A 21,387-nucleotide genomic window follows, 5' to 3' on the forward strand; every position below is an offset into this window, starting at 1 on the left:
ACCAAAACATAAGTTTCCTCCTGGGAGAAGTTTGGCTGTCTGACGCTGCTGCTCTCTTCTGCCATGGCGAATTGAGTAAACTCTCATTATGCCTTCGCGCGGCGCATTTAAGGGCGAGGAAAGGGGCTCATTTGATTGGTGTGATGTGTGTAAAACCCACTCCACGCCTTCTCTCCTCCCTCTTTCTGATTTGCGCCGGTAGGAGGGACGGAGGTGGGATAGAGTAGTAGCTGCGCCAGGTGCACGGTGTGCCAAACTTGGAAAATCTGCCAGGCCACACCCAGTTGGCGAAGCGTAGGTGCGCTGCGCCTCCGCCGCACCCGGTCTGCGAAACTAGAGCCCAAAGTCTCATTAATTTAGGCAACGTAATGTGACTCACAGTTGGAGTTTAAAGCTCCAGTGTAGGGGGGAAATACTGAAAGACATGGAACATAATATGATAAGTATGCTTTCATGTTCACGTCTATGTAGATCATTATGTTGAACTGCCATGTTTCTACAGTAACCCAAAATGGACATACCAAACTGGCTCTAGATAGGGACATTGACATTTTTTTTAAAAATGAAACTGCTTTATTCAGTGTTTTTACTGGTTGAAGTCGCTTGGTTCAACTTTCTAAATCCGATTTGGACGAAGTTTGGTGGGATGAAACGGGATCTCCATGTAGGTGACAGTGACACACAGACAAGAAGACCACAGAGGAGAGGGCGACAACAGCACACTGAATGATCACTGAACGGTACAACGTGTTCAGCTATACCTCAAAGAGAATATTATGTCCATTATTATTGTTATTTTTATTTATACTATTCAAATCGACATAAAGAAAAAACAAAAAATGTAAATGTGAAATTGATTTTGTTCTTGAAAATGACCGCCTTTGACTAAAATGCAATTTTCTCAGCTTCTTGTCTGAAATGCTTTTTTATTTAATGAACATGCACAAATTTAAGTGTTGATTTAAAAAAAAAAAAAAGGAATTAAATAAGATGGAATAAAATGTTTGTTTGTGTTTTAAAACAGAAGGTCTCTTCTGTAGTTTGATGTATATACTGTTTACATAATCATAGAACAAATTATTCTGTGGGTCTTGAAAGATTAGTAAAGATGATCAAAAATGCTAGCGGTGGCTGGCAACTCAAAAATAATACTCTGGTGGGGAAAGTGTTAAAACCTTCTGAACGTCTAGATCTTAAGTTATCAGAGAAATAAGGTGAGCATACGTTGGCAGATGCTAAGCTAACGGCCCATCCTCGACATGCCAAACAGCCTCAGAGAAACAGATTTGTAACGTGAAATCTACATTATTCAGTATTGTTAATGACTTAAATCACCTGGTCCGTAATTCTGCTTCCGGTAAAATTCTCCTGAACAATGAACACTAAAGGGATTCTAACCATAAGGGGATCTGCTAGTTACAATCTGTGATCCTCACAGCTAGATACTAGGGGTGGGGGAAAAAACAATACAGCAAAGTACCTTTCACAATATTTTTGAGTGGCAATATCATACCTTCACATAGTGCCAAGAATTGTTTTGTTTTTTTTATTCGTTCATTCATTTTCCGTAACCCCTTATCCTGTTGGGGTCGGGGGCTGAAGCGGGGTACACCCTGAACAGGTCGCCAGACTATCACAGGGCTGACACATAGAGACAACCATTCACACTCACATTCACACCGATGGACAATTTAGAGACACCAGTTAACCTGCATGTCTTTTGACTGTGGGAGGAGGCCAGAACACCCAAAGAAAACACAGGGAGAACATGCAAATCCCACCCAGATTTTGTTGTCAAATACATTTTTAATATGACAAATACAAATTAAGCTTTAGGTAGCATACTAGACCTTTATTTCATCCCAACATATGACCAAGAGCTGAAAATATGTTTCTTTAATTAAGAAGTCAAAGGACATACAAAACTGGAGAGGAGAAATCAACCACGACTTCCAGGGTGCATTTACAGCTGCAATGCAGCTTTAATTAATTGATTTGATGTCTCAAACATTCTGGATGAATTCAGTAACCACGGGGATGTGATTTGTTCACAAATTTAACAATAGAGTGTTCATGTCCCAGGTGCTAATCCCAATCTCCACACTCACAAACTCATAGACTCTGAGGCGCATTCCTAGACAGTATGCGAGGACTAAGGGCTGCCCCACTGTCAAGACTCAAGTGCATGAGTGCACTTGAGTCTCTCCTGCAGACATTTTGAGCCCTTTGTGAACACTTTCTAAATGTCTGCATTTCTACAGACTCTGCCCAAGGGGATGACCCACAATTCATAGCGTTGTGATGTTAAAACATGACATTATCAGGGAAAGCCCAGTAGCATTTAATGGTAAACAAGACGGACTGGCACGTGTGCTCAGCCTGTCATATTAAATGTACACAGAACACACAAACACTAACATTAAGGATTTAAGTTGGTCCATGATGTGAAATCAAAGGAATGCAAGCAAAGGTTACATATTACACTCCTCGATTATACTACATCAGCCATTCTTTTTTTAATTTTGCTTAATGATGCTGTTTTGACAAAACAAGTACATTTATCAACAATTACCTATCATCCACTAAGATAAGAGGGTGGGAGATGTTTAAATCTGGGACAGACTCCTGAAGGGCCTCAGCTGTGAAGACCTTAAAAACATGAAATAAAAAGCCTCAAACCCACAGTTGTACCATCCATAACATGCTTGGCATCGTCAAGGTAATGTGACATGTCACTGCAGAGTGCTGTCCTGTTCCTATTCATACCATTTCAAAGACTTGCTGCCTTTTGCATTTAAACATTTATTAGTAGATGTCAGTAAAGTCCCTGAGGGTTCAGGGCCTAAGGCCTTAAGCAGGATTTATACTTCTACATCAAATTGATGCCATACCTACTGTGTAGGCTCTGACCCATACCCTACCCTGTAGCCTGATGTACACCTCCAAGTCTGAGGTCATGGTTCCCTGTCGGCAAATGCTGGATTGCCCCCTCTGAGTTGGGGGAGTGTTACTGCCTCAAGCAAGAGAGTTCAAGTATCTCGGGGTCTTGTTCATGATTGAGGGTAGAGTGGAGTGTGAAATGGATCTGCGGTTTGGTGCAGCATCTGCAGTGATGCCTGTGCTGCGCCAGACCGAGGTGGTTTGGGCATCTCATCGAGATGCCTCCTGGGCGCCTACTGTTAAAGGTGTTCCAGGCATGTCCCACTGGTAGGAGACCCCGGAGTTGACCTACAACACACTGGAGGGTTTACATATCTTATCTGGCCTGGGAATGCCTTGGGGTCTCCCAGAAGGAGTTGGAAAGTGCCGCTGACATCTGAGTGCTATATGCTCGGCCTGCTGCCCCCGCAACCCATGCCCCGAATAAGTGGATGAAAATGGATGGATGGATGGATGGAGGCAAATTTTATAAAATGTGCCTAATGTTTTATCTGTGAATACTGTGAGTTATAATGAATCAAATTTGTGTTCTTGTGTTTGCAATATTTGCTATTAAGCCATGGTTAATGTGTTTCATCTGTGTTTTGAATCAACTAAACTTTACTGCACTTCACAGAAACCCCACTGCTGACTGGTGTTTTAGAGGTGTTACTGCAGAGCGACACAGACACACCACCACACAAGTATAAATGCTCACCATGGCGTAGGCCACATGCGTAGGCTAACGCACAACTCTAAATCTGTCTTTGAGGGGGACATTGGGATTGGGCCCCTGCTTCATACCTCAGACTGGCTTCTTCTCTTTGGCAACAGCAGCAGAAGATCATGGGTATTGTAGTAATTAAAACAACACTGGCACACAAAATATGAATCTTGAAAACGCTTCAAAGAAGAGGTGACATCATAAACCAGTATGATGGTGACATCATCAGGCAGAGTGCTGAGCTTCTGTTCACTCACTTTGAGGAGATGATTTATGATGATGATTTATACCTTGCAAGTCTTTTTATTTTTTTATTCCTGTATATATCATCTGAAGTGGAGCTTTAGATTTTCATTTAAACACACCTCAGCTGTGTTTTTTAAATTTTATATAATTTTATATCTGCATCATGTGTGTGTGTGTGTGTGTGTGTGTGTGTGTGTGTACGAGCAGTAAACTGAGAAAGTGTGTCTTTAAGTGTGTGTACAGTGTATGTGTCTTCTGGCCTTGGATGGGCGTCCCGAGTGCCAGACTGAGAAAGTGAAATCAGTTTTCATCCTGACAGGCAATCCACCAGCTTATCCCACTGTGTGTGTGTGTGTGTGTGTGTGTCTGTGTGTGTGTGTGTGTGTGTGTGTGTGTGTGTGTGTGTCAGACTGAAGGACGAATTGTTAAAAAAAAAACACCTTATGAGAGAGGGGACCACCTAAAAAAGTGAAAAGGAGACCATGAGCAGAATAAAGAATAAATGTGGTTTTTTTTCAGTGTATCAGTGCAGTCAATCTTGAGAACTGGGACAAATTACCAACTTGTCAACACGCTAATTTTGTCCCTGGGGTGAAATATTCCTTTTGAAGTATTTATATCTATAAAATATATGATTTATAAGATCTGCTTTAAATTTTCTTTTTACTTCTAAACTTGCCCTGTGCCAGAAAAAAAAGCCTCGTCCCAGAACAGAATTCACAACTTAAATTTAAAAATCTGTTTAAAGCCTTCAAATTGAAAACTAACAGTACATACTAATAGCATCTGAGTAAAAATGTTCTGTTATAATCATCGTTGTTTTGAAATATATTCTTTTGTAAAAATGTTGGCCCTTTAAAGATGTGTCCCATATTTTTGCCAACTCTGTCAGATTTCTACAAAAACATAATTTAATAAGGTATAAAAGGGGTTAACTATATCACAAAAACACCTGCCTCACTTCCTGGTTTCCAAAAAAGGTGTGAATGCTGTAGCAACTCATAATGTAATAATGGCTCATAATGTAATAACTGTAGTTAACTGTAGACTGTAGTTCATATAGTGTAAAAGAGCATTTCCTTTGTTTACTATTGCTACAATAAATGCAGGACACAATAACTTCTACAATAAAAACAGATTTAAAATTGGTCTTTTCAAATAAGTAAGTGAACACTCTCTCCTTCCATACAACCTAGTGAAGACCTTCCAGTCAAAATGTTGCTGTTATTTTATTGTTGGTCTTAATGCCAATTTAATAAAGACTTTTAATAAGCATTGTTTCCCTACTACTTACGTTAAATACATGATAGCAGCGTAATGTATTCATTCAATTTACTTTATTTTGGAACTTGTGCTATAATGAGAAGAGCGTTTTAGAACCCTGTAATAACAATGGACCTGCTCAAAAGTTCTTAAAATGTAAACACAGCCTGTCAGGACACCCAAGTAAAAACATAAGTCCAAATAAATTTAACTAAACAATATGCATAAATAATACACAATCATCCCTCAAACTCTGGTTAATGAACTGGCAATACTCGGTCTGAGCTCATCCATGTGCAACTGGGTCCTTGATTTCCTCACCAACAGGCCACACACTGTCATAGTCCACAACATGTCATCCTCCCCTGTCATCTTGAACACCGGCTCCCCAGGGCTGTGTCCTGAGCCCCCTCCTGTACATCCTGCTGGCTTACGACTGTGCAGCCAACTACACAGGTAACCACATTGTTAAGTTTTCAGACGACACAGCAGTTGTGGGAGTCAGCGTGCGGCGTCATCAACTGCTCCTCCCACAAGTCTTCAACAGCCCCTCCCGTTGTGGGAGGCCGCCTCGGTCTGTTTAAACTAAAAGGGTTCCGCCAATATGACTACCCTACGAGGCGGATCAACTCGCCATTCCGCCTGTGTGTGTATAAATGCTCGCAGCTGGCCGGCAAAACAGTCCAACATTTGCAGAAAATCTGGCAGTGTAAAAGGGGTTTTTCTCTCTCTCCCTCTCTCTCTCTCTCTGTCTGTCTGTCTGTCTCTCTCTCTTTCTTTCTTTCGATTCTTTCCTTTGCATGCTGGGAGTTGGTGGTGGTGAGAGCGTGTGGTGAGACTGCTGGGAGTTTGTAAGTTGATTTCCAACTTTTTTCCTTCCTACTGTGTTTCTACTGTGATTACTATATGATTGTATGATCTTTGCAGTTGTGTTCCAGTAGTTTGGTGAGTACTTGCTGGTTGGTTGGCTGGCTGTGAGTCGTGTTTCTTGGCTTTCTCAGTCTTTGAGACAGCCTGACCCATCTGTCCCTGTTGAGGGTTCTACTGGCTGTGGGAGACTGTGGTGGACATGCTAATCCGTCTCATGTGTCCAGGATGAACGAAGGTGTGGTTGTTTTCCTGAAAGAGGAGTGTTTTGTTGCTGAGCTGATAGCGGGTGGTGTCTCGCTGAACGGTGTTTACCTGCAGGTTTCCCCCCAGTCGCCATGCCCTCGACCCGGGGTAATCATTCCCAGTGAAACACTGGAGAGAGAGCTGCAGCACTTCGGGAAGCTGCCGTGCGGCTTTCGGTCTGTTGGCCTGGGCTGTGAGAGTGAAAAGCTAAAAGACGTCCAGTCTTTAAGGAAGCTGGTGTTTATGTTTCTTAACTGTCCATTACAGACTCTGGAGGTTTCATTCAGAGTGAAACATGGAGAGGGACATTACATGGTGTATGCTAGCACAGGCAGCATCAAGGGTTTTGTGTGTGGACACGTTGGGCACAAGCAGATCCCTTGTCCGCACAGGCCGGAGCCAGCAGCAGCAACGGCCGAGGGAAGCCTTGAGCTGGCGGTTGGGTCAGCTGACGAGTCGATGAGTGCCGCGATTCTGAGCAGGGGCTGCGCCCGTCTGCCGACTGAGCCCTAGACAGGAGAGTTCCACAGCGGGTACGTAGACAGCCAGGCTGAGGAGCAGCAGTATGCACAAGGTGAGGGCTGGCTGCTTGAACATTAATGAGGGGAGGGATGGACAGTAGAGGGCAGTCATTTCAGAAATGATCTCACATGAAAGATTAGATGTAATTTTTCTGCAGGAAACACAAGGTGACAGGACCAATGAGATAGACTGGGGTTTGTGGTGGAAGGGACAGTTTTTTCTTTCTCATGGGACTAATTTCTCTGCAGGCGTAGCAACTTTATTTTCTTTAGGGCTTCAGGGGTTCAGACCAGCTGAAGCTTTTTCACGAACTGCATGATTTCCTAAAACAGTACGATTAGGGTAAGTGTGTAGTGATGGGTGGGGACTAGAACTGTACCATCAAATTCACATTACACAGGACAGGAACCTCATTTACATTCATCCACTTCCTTATCACAGATCATCTCAAGATCCGCTGTAGTAGATGTGTGGAGGGTCAAACATCCCCAGGACAGGCAGTTTACATGGGTTAAGGTGTCAGACGGTAGTGCAGCCAGGTTGAATAGGGTTTATATATATCACAGAGTTTCACTAACCCTGTAGGTTTCACTGACCATCACTTAGTCACCTTAGATGTCCATGTCTCACTGACCAGTAAGAGCAGCTCATACTGGCATTTAACATCAGGCTGCTTGAAGACAACAGTTTCTGTGAGAAGTTTGACACATTCTGGGGACTTAAGATCTTGAGTCAGTGGTGGGACGTGGGTAAAGCCCAAAGAGTTTTCTGTCTGCAATACACAAGTCACCCCACAGGCAGGGTTAAGAAGGTAGTTGAGGATTTAAAAAAGAAAATCAGGTCTTTGTCAGTTTATTCATTCACATTAGCACAGACAGTCAGAATTGTAAACTTGTAAATTAGATGGCACATCTCAAGGGGTTATTCTTAATAAAGAATTTCAAACAAATTCAGCAGAAAAAACAAAACTTATACTCATTTCTACATGAGAGGGCTAGAGGGGCTTTGGTCAGGTCATGTTACATAAGTATCAGAGACATGGACACACCTACATCCTTCTTCTTTAACCTGGAGAGGTCTGTCTCTCTGGCAAAACAGATGGCCTGTCTCCACCTTCCTGATGGTCCTGTGACTTACAAACCCAGTCCAGATGAGTCAGCATGCTGTGGAGTTTTACAGCACCCTCTTTGGAATAGAGGACTGTAGCAGTGACTGTGTGGGTGAGCTGCTGCAGAGCCTTCCTCGGCTGGGCTCCAGTGGCAGGGCTGCCCTGGATGCTGACATCTCTCTGGAGGAGCTCACTGCTGCTGTGGGTCAGATGGCTCCAAGTAGAGCTCCTGGACAGGATGGGCTGCCTGTGGACTTTTACCAGCATTTCTGGAGGTGTTTGGGAGCTGACCTGTGGGAGGTGGTGCAGGAGTGCTCTCAGACAGGACTGTTACCTGCAGTCCTCTCACTTCTGACAAAAAAGGGAGATTTGGCTCTTCTTAAGAACTGGAGACCAGTGGCTCTGCTGTGTGCTGACTAAAAAACTCCGCTACAACAAGCTGAAAAACTTTATTAATTCACAGGGACCAGTCATATTGTGTACCGGACAGATCCATCATGGACAATCTCCTCCACACGAGGGACTTCTTTGATGTCTGCAAGCTGTACAATATTGATGTTGGGGTCATTTCATAAGACCAAGAAAAAGCTTTTGACAGAATTGAATTTCCACCTTGAGAGCTTTTGGTTTTGGAGAGGGTTTTATGTCTTTGTTGAGGTTGCTCTATAAGGACGCCTTTTGTTTGCTGAAGGTGGGTGGTGGGCTGAGCTGTCCAGTGCAGGCTCAGACAGGCATTAGGCAGGGGACTCCTGTCTCTGGATTGCTGTACTCTTTAGCCAATGAACCACTGTTAAGCAGGTTGAAATCTAGTCTGTCAGGTGTTATGCTACCAGGTTTGTCACAGTGCCCCTCATTGGTGGTATCTACCTATGTGGATGACATCAATGTTTTTGTGAGAGAGAGGGTTGTGGCTCTCCTGGTTGGCAGTTTAGAGTTATATGAGAGGGCATTTTCAGCAAAGGTAAACTGGGGAAGAGTGAGGGTTTGCTGGTTGGGCAGTGGGCAGATAGGCGGATCGTCAGTTACCAGGAAATCTCAGCTGGGAGCAACATGGCATGAAGGTATTGGGGATTTTTCTGGGAACTGAGGAGTTTCAGAGGCAGAATTGGGAGGGTGCTGTAGAGAGAGTGTGTGCCAGTCTAAATGGAAAAGGCTGCTGCCGCAGCTGTCTTTCAGGAGCAGGGTCTTGATTAATAACTTGGTTGCCTGGTGGACATGACATCTCGTATCGCAGCCTTCAGACTGCAAACTGTTGTACAGCTTCGGCCTGCCTTGGATGGACACTGCCCGTCTGCTGCTGAGGAGAGCTGGATGCATAGGACTGGACCAAAACCTCTTCCTGCTTCAGCCCCAGTCCATAGAGTTGACTGGTTTGACAACTTTTCACCAGTCTGTTTTACAGGCATGGCAGGTCTTCTCATTCCACTGCTGTGGGGACACGTGGGATGGGGCTCTTTGAGGAGCCCCTCTTTGGAACCAGTTACATCTCATCTCAGGTCCTGCCATCTGTTAGCCTGAGATCCAGACTGAGAGAGGCTGGCATAGTGAAGCTGGGTCACCTAATTAAGACATCCATCCCTCATCTGGCTGAGTTGCTTAACATCCCCTCCAACAGACTGCTGCCCAGGCTGGTGGAGGAGGTCTGTGCTTTCCTGCCAGCTGCCCTCAGAGTGTTTGCTGAAGACTGTATCTATCTGGCCAGTGGGATGATGAAGATGAGCATGTCTTTCCTTCCCTAGCTGTCTCGTCTGCTGTTGGGGGTTGGCAGGATGAGGAGGACAGCCTGCTGTCTTTTAAGACCCTAGAGCTGGGGGGGACTTTGAGTCAGTGGGAAAAAAGCCATCTATCACGTCACTGGGAAGGTTTAAAACTTATGCTCACTGGCAGGGGCACAGGTGTTGTGGTGGACCGATTGTCCTCGAGGAGCTGTTGGCGGTCCCTGTACAAAGCCCCCATTGACAAACAGACAGGTAACCTCCAGTGGAGGATTGTACATGGGGCCATAGCCACAGACGGATATCTGGTGCAACTCGATCCTGATACAGGGAACAGTTGTCCTTTCTGCTCAGAGACAGAAACACTTCAGCGTCTGTTCATTCAGTGCTCCAGGCTCAGCAAGGGTATTCAGACAACTACAGGACTGGTTTCAGGGTTTAGGGGAACATTTTTCATTTCCACTTTTCATTTACGGTCCGCAGTAGGCAACAAAGAAAAGATCCATACATATATTGTGTAGGAAAAACAGCCTTCTGACCTCTCCAAAAACCTGAAGTAAATGGACAGGGGTGAGATGGGCCACTCTGAGGGTCAAATGTTTATTGCTTTGTCCTGGTCTCATCTCATAGTTGATGAACTCTTTCACTGTCATCCTTATGCTGAGGGTGGTAAAGGTGTCAGTTGGAAACCCTCCTGATCTCAAGTTGCTGATTACCATCCTGGCCAGACCCGGGGTCATTAACTCTGCTTTTAAGTTCACCACATCCTCTCCCCTTTCTGTCACATCTATGGGAGCCACCCCAGCTCTATCTTGTTCTCACCCCGGTGAAGATGAGATATAGAACAGATGTGGGGGTCGTAAATTCAGTATGCATTCCTGAGCAGAGACTAAGTTTCTCTTGTAACCAACTTGGAATGTCTCTTGAAAGTAAAACTATACATTTTATCCATGTTCTAACATTGTAACTAGGGGTGGGAATCTTTGGGCACCTCACGATTCAGGGGCTACAATTCGATTATAAAACGATTATTGATGCATCTTTAATTTATGTATATTGATGCACTTTTTCACAACACACATTTATTTTTGTCTCACTGAATAAGCATTCAACACTTGCAATTTTTAAAAACAGTGCATTTGTAATAAGAAACAGTTGAATTCATTTCCATTATATTTTATTAAACATATAAATGGAAATGCGTGCAAACTGGAAAGTTACAACTTCGTTGTACGGAACCAAATGTAACAACAGGTATCTTAAATCACAAGATAAAATGCGCAGTTAGAGTAACAAATGATTCGGTGGCAACAGACGTCCACGCATCACATGTAACTGCGATCCTACCTGCCTTCAACAACGAGGCCATGACTTCTGTTTTGGTTTGGTTGTAGAGTGTCGGGATGGCCGTGTCGGTGAAATGGCGTCGGGATGGGATGGTGTATCTGGGCTCCAATGTATGCAGCAGTGCTCGAAATCCCTGATTTTCCACGACGGAATAAGGACGCAAATCCTTGGCAATAAATGCCACGATGGCCTGAGGGTGGCAGCTTTCTAATTGCTTCCTCGATTGTTCTTTGGTCGGTAGCGCCACTAGTAGTCGCAGCAACAACAGCCTGCCATCTCCCTGACTCCTCCGTCAGGTGGAATCGAGTTACATGGCTTCTCATGTTTGTTGTGTTGCCAAAGTATTTTATTTTAGCACGACACAGCTTACATATAACGTGGCTCTTGTCCAGTTCACTTCCGCCGTCAACGTTGTAGAAGCCGAAGTATTTCTAATTTTTAAATTAGAAGGAGCTGTTCGGAGGTGGGTGGCGGTCAGCCATGTTTGTTTTCCCCTGTGCACGTGTCGGCGTGTCTGCTCCAGGTGCGCATCCCAAAGTGTCCTGGAGATGACGCCTACCGCGCTTCTTAGTTCCGCATTATTTAGAACCTTCTGTATTACTCTAATTAACAGATTTAAATAATCGAAATTTGGACATTTGTGAATCGATTCAGATTCGTCCACGTCCGAATCGCGATGCATCTAAGAATCGGAAATTTCCCCCACCCCTAATTGTAACTGTGCATAATCCTTGTTTGTTAGTTGAATGATTTTTTTTCCCACTCTTGTAGGTCATAGTATGAGTGAGTTATAATTTTATGTGTTTAATCCCTCATTTAACATGGAGTCATACTGCCATCTTGTGAGGATAGTTAAGAAGGGTTCCCGTAAGGGAATATTTCAAGTTAAAATATAGTTGGATTGATTAATCAGCTTGTCTTTATTAATATGTGCTTTCTCATTTAGTATGTTGAAGTAACTGCAGACTAGGTTTGTTTGTGTATGAAACATTTTATACTTGTGTTCCACTGATATATGTGGTATAATAATTGTATTAAATCTAATTTGATGTAAGAGCTGATTTTGATCATAATGGGAAGAGTATGTGTCTATTGTGCGTGACATGTTAAAGTATATAATCTCGCAAAATAGAGATCATTAAGTTCCTCTGAAACAAAGTAATGTCTAAACTAAGAGACCCGTCTTGCCTCAAACACGCCCACTCAACCTGGTTGGATAAAACTCTTGCGCTTGGCGCATCTCCGCACTTTCCTGTTACGCTCTTTCCTCTTTACTTTGTTCCTTTACTTTATTTTACTTTTGTATTTTTCTTCTTCTTTCTTGTGCCATCCCTGCTTCTAGTTATACTCCTTATGCCTTAACTCGTTACGCTCTTAAACTCGGTTCCTGCGTAACCCTTTCTTTTCTTACAATCAAAATTACCTTAAACTTTTAAGTTTTGCTTGACACGTCCAGGATTGTCTTGTCTGTCCTGAGTTTTCTTTCTTTTTGTCTGTGCCTTCAGTAACATTATACTTGAAGCGACAAAGTCAGCTGATGGCAACAATTTTTATATGCATTGATAATAACTTTGATAATAATATCAAACGGCAGACAAGATTGTTTTCAACCTTATTATAAGCAAGTAGCCACAGCCAAATAGATGAGTTACTATTCAACCTGCAACTCCATCAAAGATTCATCGGATCCAGCGGCTGCTAGACACTTGCCAAAGTGTCTGCAAAGCAGGGGTTCTTTTGTCAAACCAAGAGACTTTCCACAGCCTGAGTTAAACCAACGTTTGAGGACCACCTGAAGGACATCGCAGTCAGGCTCAACCGCCCCTCCACCACTGTGTTCCGACTTCATTCTGCTGGGAAGCCCAGGAGCCGCAAAGTGACAGTCCGGGGTCCTCGGAGAAACGTCCGTCTGAGCCAACGCTTCTAAAAGTTGGCAAAGATCTTTAGGTTTTGTTAGGTAAATGGTTTTGCGCATTCCTGCGTCCCCAATATATCTATAGTCACATACTCTCTTTCACTATCACCAAACTAAATAAATGACAAAAGTGTTAGCTCTCGTCTTAATCCATTTATACATACTGCTGATTTTGTGATAGTTCATATCATCCTCATTTACTATTCATTTACTCAGTTACTCACATTTAGCCCTAAATAAATCTTCATTTATCGCCAAGTTGTCTGTGGATATTTCTTTTGAGCAGGAACTAAGATCACTGTATAGAGAATTCATAACCCAGGTATTGAGACTGATTCATTATTAATAAGTGTACTGATGAATTAATAATTGGTTTTCGGAGTTATTCATTTGATTCGTCGCTTCCCTCCATTGGAGGGTGGTGCCCCTAAATTTATGACAAGTGCAAACATTTTCTAAAGGTATTGCATTGATTAATGACCTTTCAGGGTTGGCCAAGCTAGCTATCTGGAAAACGAAGAAGAACTGTGTGAGGGGTCAGGGGTCACAGGATATAGTCAGGATGTTAAAGGGGATGCTGGCAGCTCGGTTTAGGGTGGAGTTTGGTTTTTACAGCCTGACCAACAGGATGGATGCCTTTATCAACATTTGGGAGGTGCAGGAGGTGTTTTCTTCTGTGCAGGATAACTCTTTGGTTCTCAACTTCTGATACAGTCCTGATGTGGTTTTGCATATTTTTCTGGTGTTTTTCTGTTTTTTGCTGCTGTAGTTTTTTATTCTATTTTGTATTTCATAGTTTCTGTAAAATGGCTGTGTGAGTTACCTTGGAATAAAGGTCCATTATAAAATAATTTTTTTTTTTCTTTCTTTCTTTCTTTCTTTCTTTCTTTCTTTCTTTCTTTCTTTCTTTCTTTCTCATTTCCTCACTGCAAAATCCTCAGTGTTCAGTGTCACTACTGTGTGACTGGTGGTCAGAGCTGTGTGTAACTGCTGAAGTCTTCAAACAACATGAAGTTGAACAGCTTTAACCTGGGGGTTTGTTAGATAGTTTCTTTTCAGTCATCTTAGTGGATTAGTGAAGTCATCCGCCTCTTCTAACTGCTACACCACAAAACCAAACTACACCACATTTCCACTGTGTGGTACGGCTCAGCTCAACTCAACTCCACTCACTGTTTTATGGTTTTCCATGGACAAAAGTTGATGGTAATACATGAAACTTGAAGATATATATAGATATATATATTTTTAGGGCATTCTTTGCCTTTAATTGACAGGACAATGACTCGAACCCGGGCCGCTGCGGCAACAGCCTTGTACATGGGGCGCATGCTCTACCACTAAGCCACCAACGCCCCAATACATGAAACTTTTTAGTGCTACCTCAGTCAAAGTTCTGAGTGAGCCAAGACTAGAAGGCAAAGTTAAAACACTGCAGAACTCTGATTGGTCAGATAGTCTCTTATGCAATGCGGGACAACCTGCACATACCCACCATTTACAATAGTCAAGCTATCGTCAATAGTGACCACAATTTTTTTATTCTCTTGACCCAAATTTTAAAACATGGCAGCCTGCAAAACTCCATCATACAACAAAAAAGTGCAGATACTCCTCTAGGCACTGTCTGTAGTGGAAACGAGAAAACTGTTTCTTCAGGTAAACAGACACCCAAACACAACACGGTCACAGCTCTGCCTCCAACTGCAGGGAAACTTAACAGACAGATGATGTAATGACACTGATTATACACACAAACACACACACACACACACACACACACACACAGACAGTAATAATAGAGCAGATGTTTATTTGTAAGCAGCTTATTTTTTGATTGTTTCTGATTGTAATGAGACGTTTCTGCAAAATGATTCAGCTAATGCTCATCTCAATGATAGAGAGCATGCTGTGATGCCTTCAGTGCAGCTGAGAATTCCAGTTAATGAACAGCTGCAAGTGGTGTTACTGATTTTTAATCATTCAGCCAGAATTTATGACATTATTATTTTTATTTATTTATTTACTTATTTATTCATTCTGGAATTCGGTTGGATAACTTTTTCCTCATGAGGCCTGCAGCTCTGATGACCACTGGTGTTATTATCATTGTTATTAGAGACACGTTTCAGAAGTTTCCAGCCTCCAAATAGTTTAATTTCATTGAGAAACTTTGTTCAACCTTTAAAATGTTCAGATGAGGTTCACACTTTAATTAAAAATACCTGTCATACTTTATAATCTGCTTTTAACAGGAACATGTGAGCAGAAAGTTCAAGGTTCCTCCTTTTAAACATGATAGAAATTTTACTTTACAGTTTTTTTAATGTCTTTAATCATTTGGGTGGGTGTGTATTACACTTCTCAAAAATTAAGTTCAAACATAGTCCATCACTTTTCCAAGAGCAGATAACAGGCAGTAGGTTTATATTTATATTTTCTTTGTGCAAAATCTAGATTATGAACACTGTTTGCTTTTTTTACTTCTAAGATTTGTTTAGGAAAAAGAAGTAAAGTGTAAGAGCAAGTTGTAGATAGACAGAGGGAAAAAGAGAAATCAACACATCATCCAGACAGAAATAAAGGAACACTGAACACAACATGACAGATCTGAGAACAGTCACACAGGTCACTTCTGACGGCCGTGATGTGTAAAGATATAAAGATACTCACAGTCTGTAAATCTGCGGTGACAGCAAGGTGAAGCCTCCAGCCAGTCAGGTGAGAGTCGTGAAGGTACAGGAAGTGCTCACTGCGTTCCAGGAAGTAAACAGGAAGTCAGGAGGCGGGGGTGGACCCCCTCAGTCATCCTGGAACAACAACAACAACAAAAAAGTTATTATAGGACAGTGACATTTTTTGTTTTCAGCTTCCTGACTCAGAGCAGATGGTGTGTTCAGGAACCACACAACAGCTGCTTCAGGATCAATTTTAAAGGGAACTTCCACCTAATAAAATCAGGATGCAGCAATGAGATTAGAGGATGCTCCACATGTGAAGCAAAGACAAGTGTCTTTACATTCTGAGGCTGACTGTCTGGATGTTTGGAGCTGAATCTCTGGAGCTCTCACATCTTTTCTGATGGCATAAATCTAATCAGCTGTTGTTCTGGCCTGAGGCTGATTGGTCTGACTGATCTCATTCATGAAGCACAAACATGAGATTACCATTGTGGTGTCTAAAAGCATTACTGTAACGCCAAGGCCAGATGACTAGTTAGGGGCCCAGGGTCAAGAAGTATATATGGTCAGGGTCAAGAAGGTATTTATTGCCCAGGTCAAGGACTGGTGAAGTCCAACTAGGGTGTCTCTCTCTCTGTCATTTGTTTACTTTGTCTCACATTTCACAAAAACAACCAATCTATATAAGCAGGGTAGTTGGGGCTGTTTTCAGAGCAGTTCATATTGGCTTCGAACACTCTCCAGGCAATCTAGATGCTTGATTTGATGCTGTACTTCTTGTAATAAACCTTTTCTGTATACAAGCAAGACGGTATCAGCGGAGTCTCCTTCATCACCTTCACATCATCGCTATTTAATAAACAACACCATGCAGAGAGGAGGAGAGGGACACTGGTGGGAATTAAAGACCCAGATGTTTCCTTCCTCCTCCTCCTCAGTGCAGTGTGAAGATGTGTCTGATTCTCTCCTCAGAGCTGCCGGAATAAAATCCTCCTCCTAACAAAGCCAAGGTGGCGGCGCTCGTTAGCGAGGTGACGGCAGGAAGTTTTGCAATGAGTTACCCTTTCCTGAAGCTAATGGGAGTCATTAAGATGAGCAGTGTCCAATTAGAGGTGACCTCCCTAATGAGGTCAAATGGTGGGGGAACATAAGAAAATGTAGAGCAGCACAGAGGCAGAGTGAGTCAGATATGTGACACACTGAGACCTGATGAAGAATCAAGCTGACAGGAAGCCAGTCACGTCATCATCATCATCATCATCATCATCTTGAACTTGCTGACGCTCAACATGAAAACTTTATTTAAACACAGAGTGTATTCTTGTGTCAAACAAACAGCATTAATCAGCACACACTTTGAGGACACAGAGTTGGTTGAATATCGGCAAAGTTTTCCTTTATATTTATTGTCCTCTGTCTCAGTGATGTGGTGGTTCACTTTTACACTGTGATCTGTATCCTATAGTTAGCCTTTAGCTTCTAACTATCTTTATCTCATGGACTTTCCACATCGGCATATGACGTGCCAACCCAGTCTCACTCGAAAGTTGCCAAAATCCAGCGCCTAGGCAGTGACTTGGGGCGTCAGACTATGGGGTGCCGTTTGTAAAGTGGCTCACGTTGAAAATAATATCAACATTTTGCCACATTTAGCTTCAAACAATGTTTAATAAAGTGTTGTGAATTTTTTAATGTCACCTTCTACCACATTTACAGCAATATTTGTTAACTTAGAAATATATTAAATAGTTAAATCTAAATATTAAATGTGGCACCTAAATGTTAAATGTTAAATCTAAATATTAAATTTAAATGTTAAATCTAAATGCTAAATGTAAATCTAAATGTTAAAGTTAATGCTAATTCTAAATCTAAATCTAAATGTTAAATCTAAATGCTAAATCTAAATCTAAATGTTAAATGTTAAATCTAAATGTTCTGGGTGAAACTAAATATTTAGCTAATATGCAAATTCACACTGTCGGTCACAGAAGTACCGAGGGAGCGATTGAGATGTTTTGGCCAGCACTATCCTAGCCAACACGTTGGCAAGCAGCAAGGAGCATGGAGAAAGTGACCGACAGTGGGTGGGTGGGGGCGGGGGTAGGATAGTGCTGGCCAAAACATCTCGATCGCTCCTTCGTGGCTGCCTGTAGTACAGGTCATAAGTCCTACACCCTCCATAGAAGGGACACTAACAACTCAAAGTACACGTCAAATAAAATTTCTCCAAACATGTTTTTTGTTATTTTAGGTAGTTATTATCACGCTAATGTATGTTCAAGTGTTCATTTCCCCCGATAAGTTGGTTTTAATTCGTTTGATTTGAGTTTGATTCTATAAACACAGTCTGACCATCTCAAGCTTTTAGATGGTGCAATGGATCAGTGTTCTCGCCGCGCTCCCCATCAGTACCCAGGCTCGCCTGGGGAAGCCAATGATCCTTCCAGCAGACTAAATTCTTCCCCAAAGAATCCTAGTCACAGTCCCAAAGCCGAAACAGATTCAGGACTGGACATGGCCCCTGCCTGGCCAGCCTTCACAAGTGGGGCAGCAGCTCAAGCTCACTTTGTGCTTGTGGAGAGGAGCAAACAATGCAACACATCATTGAAGCTTGCCCTCTACAAAGACTTGAAGGAGGCTTAGTCACCCTCCATACAGCAGATCAGACGGCAACTGTTTGGCTGAAGGACTTTGCATTCGCTAAATAAATAAATAAAGCTTTTATTTTGATACTTCCGGTGACCGGCAATGTGAATTTGCATATTAGCTGAATATTTAGTTTCACCCCAAACATTTAGATTTAACATTGAGATTAAGATTTAGCATTTAGATTTAGATTAAGATTTAGATTTAACATTTCGATTTAGCATTTAGATTTAACATTTAAATTTAGATTTAGATTTAATATTTAGATTTAACATTTAACATTTAGGTGCCACATTTAATATTTAGATTTAACTATTTAATATATATATATAGTTATATATATAGTTAACAAATATTGCTGTAAATGTGGTAAAAGGTGACGTTAAAAAATTCACAACACTTTTTTAAACATTGTTTGAAGCTAAATGTGGCAAAATGTTGATGTTATTTTCAGCATGAGCCACTTTACAAACGGCACCCCATACCAGACACTGACAAAAAAGCTGATCTTATGCGGGACAAGAATGAAAGTTAAGGTGACAAAAGTCACCTGGGAAAGCAGTGTTCGCATTCCATAAGTTTATAAAGCCAAACCCTGTTCTTTTTCCCTAAACTGAACCTACAAATATCTGGCGTCCTCCTGGATGATAAACTGGACTGATCTTCTAACACTGACGCCCTCTACAGGAAGGGGCAGAACCGCCTGTTCTTCCTGCGGATACTGTGTGTGGAGATGTTGACTATCTTCTATCACACAATGGTGGCCAGTGCATTTTTCTATGCTGCAGTGTGTTGGGAAAGCAGCTTGACAGACAAAAACACCAAGCCTTTGGACAGGCTGGTTAAAAAAGTTGTCCCAGTGCTATATATATATATATATATATATATATATATATATATATACACAGTATACATATATATTTGGGATATACCTTTTATCGGCAGACCAGGATATATTTTCTTTACCTAACCATGTAGCTAAACCATGTGGCTAAAATTGACAAAGTGAAAGTGAAACCTGAATAAACTGCAACGATTGAATATGAAAACAGCCATTTAATGGGCTGATAATGACCTTTGAACCTATTATTGAGTGTGGCTGGCCCGTTTAAACTCATATCTATGAGACTGATAACCACAGATAATGACCATTTAATGGCCTGCTAACATCTGAAGCGAGTGGGATGCTGGTTGATGGTGGTTAACAACTTCATGTCAGAGATCAGCAATTTGTTCTTTTTCTGTTTATCCCTTTGTTTCAACAACAAATCTGATCTTTATCACACCCATGCAGGCACACACACACACACACACACACACACACACACACACACACAGAGGCAGACTGTCACAGAGGATTAACATTCATATGTGTGTGCGTGTGTGTCTGTGTGTGTGTGTCAGTGTGTCTCTCTTCCTCTAATTTTTACTTTTATCACCACGCTGACACTCTGCTTTCCTTCTCCTCCACTTATGCATTTAACCATCCAGCTCCCTGATTTCGCTCTCTTTATTTCTGCTTCCACGTCTCTTTCTCTTCCAGCAGCCTTGTTGTGACTTTACGTAGTCTCTGAAAATCCAAACAGCCTAAAAGCTATATTGGCGGGTACACAGAGTTTGTGCTTCCAGAGCTTTCACAAGAACACCATAAGTGACAAATCATAATTATCAAACATGGCAACATTCAAAAAAAAAAAAAAAAAAAAAAATGTCAGTGTTGCAGCAGTGGTGCTTAAAGCAGAGTCAGAGGGTCATTCATTCAACAGTCATCTATTCATACATCAGGAGTCTTGAAAAGACTCGATAGCCTATTGATGTTCCCTGACAAGAAACAAACACAAAGCTGCAACAGGTGAATAAAACCGGTAAGACTAGCAGAACAGCTGGCAGTTTTGGAATTAAAGAGGATGCAGTGTGTTCAAGAAGCCAACAGAGATGTTGCAAGTATTAAGATGGAGAATGGCAAACAAATTTAGCTAGCAAGTGGAAACCCTGATAATGAATTTAATACATTTTTAAAGTTCAAAGTTCATTCCTGACCTTGAGGAAAAGTACGACGGAGTATTAGGGCCACATTAAAGAAAAAAAAATCGGAGAATAAAGTCGAAATATTACGAGAAAAAACTCGTAATATTTTGAGAATAAAGTCATAACTGAGAAAAAGTCATAATATTACGAGAATAAAGTCGAAATATTATGAGATTAAAGTCGTAATATTTCGAGAATAAAGTCATAACTGAGAAAAAGTCATAATATTACAAGAATAAAGTCAAAATATTATGAGATTAAAGTCGTAATTTAACGAGATTAAAGTCATAATATTACGAGAATAAAGTCGTAGTTTTTTAAGGAAATAACCAACAACAAACAGAATATCAGATTGTCTTTCATGCCGTTGTAAGTAGCCTAATAATTAGGTTCGGGAACCGGCAGCGTGTCGGTTCTGTGTCAGTCGAAACTCCGGGCCCAACTCTGCCACTGATTGGCCAGTCTGACATTCTTCATAATACATATAGAACGTTAGTGAAACACAAATAGGTCTAACAGAAACATGCGTTCGTTTGGGGACAAGTTAGTGGTCACGTTACTCGTTCCACAGGCGAAGGACCCCGGACACACAGCCTACAGTAAATACACCGGTTGTAAGTAACTTTTATCATACGTGAGTCTTTGTGACTCTTGACTCTTGTCCCCTAACTAACGCTTGTTTCTCTTTCACTAACGATATTTTCACACGATTAAGTCACATCCCATTATTTCCTCTGTAAACTTAACGTTACAGCAGCCTACAAGCATGCTGTGTCAATAAATCAGCTCGGACACTGTTGTTGTTGGTTATTTCCTTAAAAACTACGACTTTATTCTTGTAATATTATGACTTTAATCTCATAATATTACGACTTTATTCTCGTAATATTAAGAATTTTTCTCAGTTATGACTTTATTCTCGAAATATTACGACTTTAATCTCATAATATTTCGACTTTATTCTCGTAATATTATGAATTTTTCTCAGTTATGACTTTATTCTCGAAATATTACGAGTTTTTTCTTGTAATATTTTGACTTTATTCTCGAAATCTCCGAATTTTTTTTTCTTCAATGTGGCCCTAATACTCCGTCGTAGAAAAGAGTATGTAACAAATAGAAATAAAACAGTTGATAGCCTTTCTGAGATTTTAACC

At 41.6% G+C, this 21,387-nt stretch overlaps 1 protein-coding gene across 1 annotated transcript in view; it reads right to left on the minus strand.

Moving 5' to 3' along the window:
* Nucleotides 1–21,387, minus strand: part of LOC126383460 (semaphorin-6D-like) — a 481,075-nt gene that overhangs the window by 252,106 nt on the left and 207,582 nt on the right. The window contains exon 3 of the mRNA XM_050033965.1: nt 15,546–15,682. The gene's annotated coding sequence lies outside the window, so the exon portion shown is untranslated. The remainder of the gene's footprint in view (nt 1–15,545; nt 15,683–21,387) is intronic.

This window comes from Epinephelus moara, chromosome 22, assembly GCF_006386435.1.
Source record: "Epinephelus moara isolate mb chromosome 22, YSFRI_EMoa_1.0, whole genome shotgun sequence".
In the NCBI taxonomy this organism is placed as follows: domain Eukaryota; kingdom Metazoa; phylum Chordata; class Actinopteri; order Perciformes; family Serranidae; genus Epinephelus; species Epinephelus moara.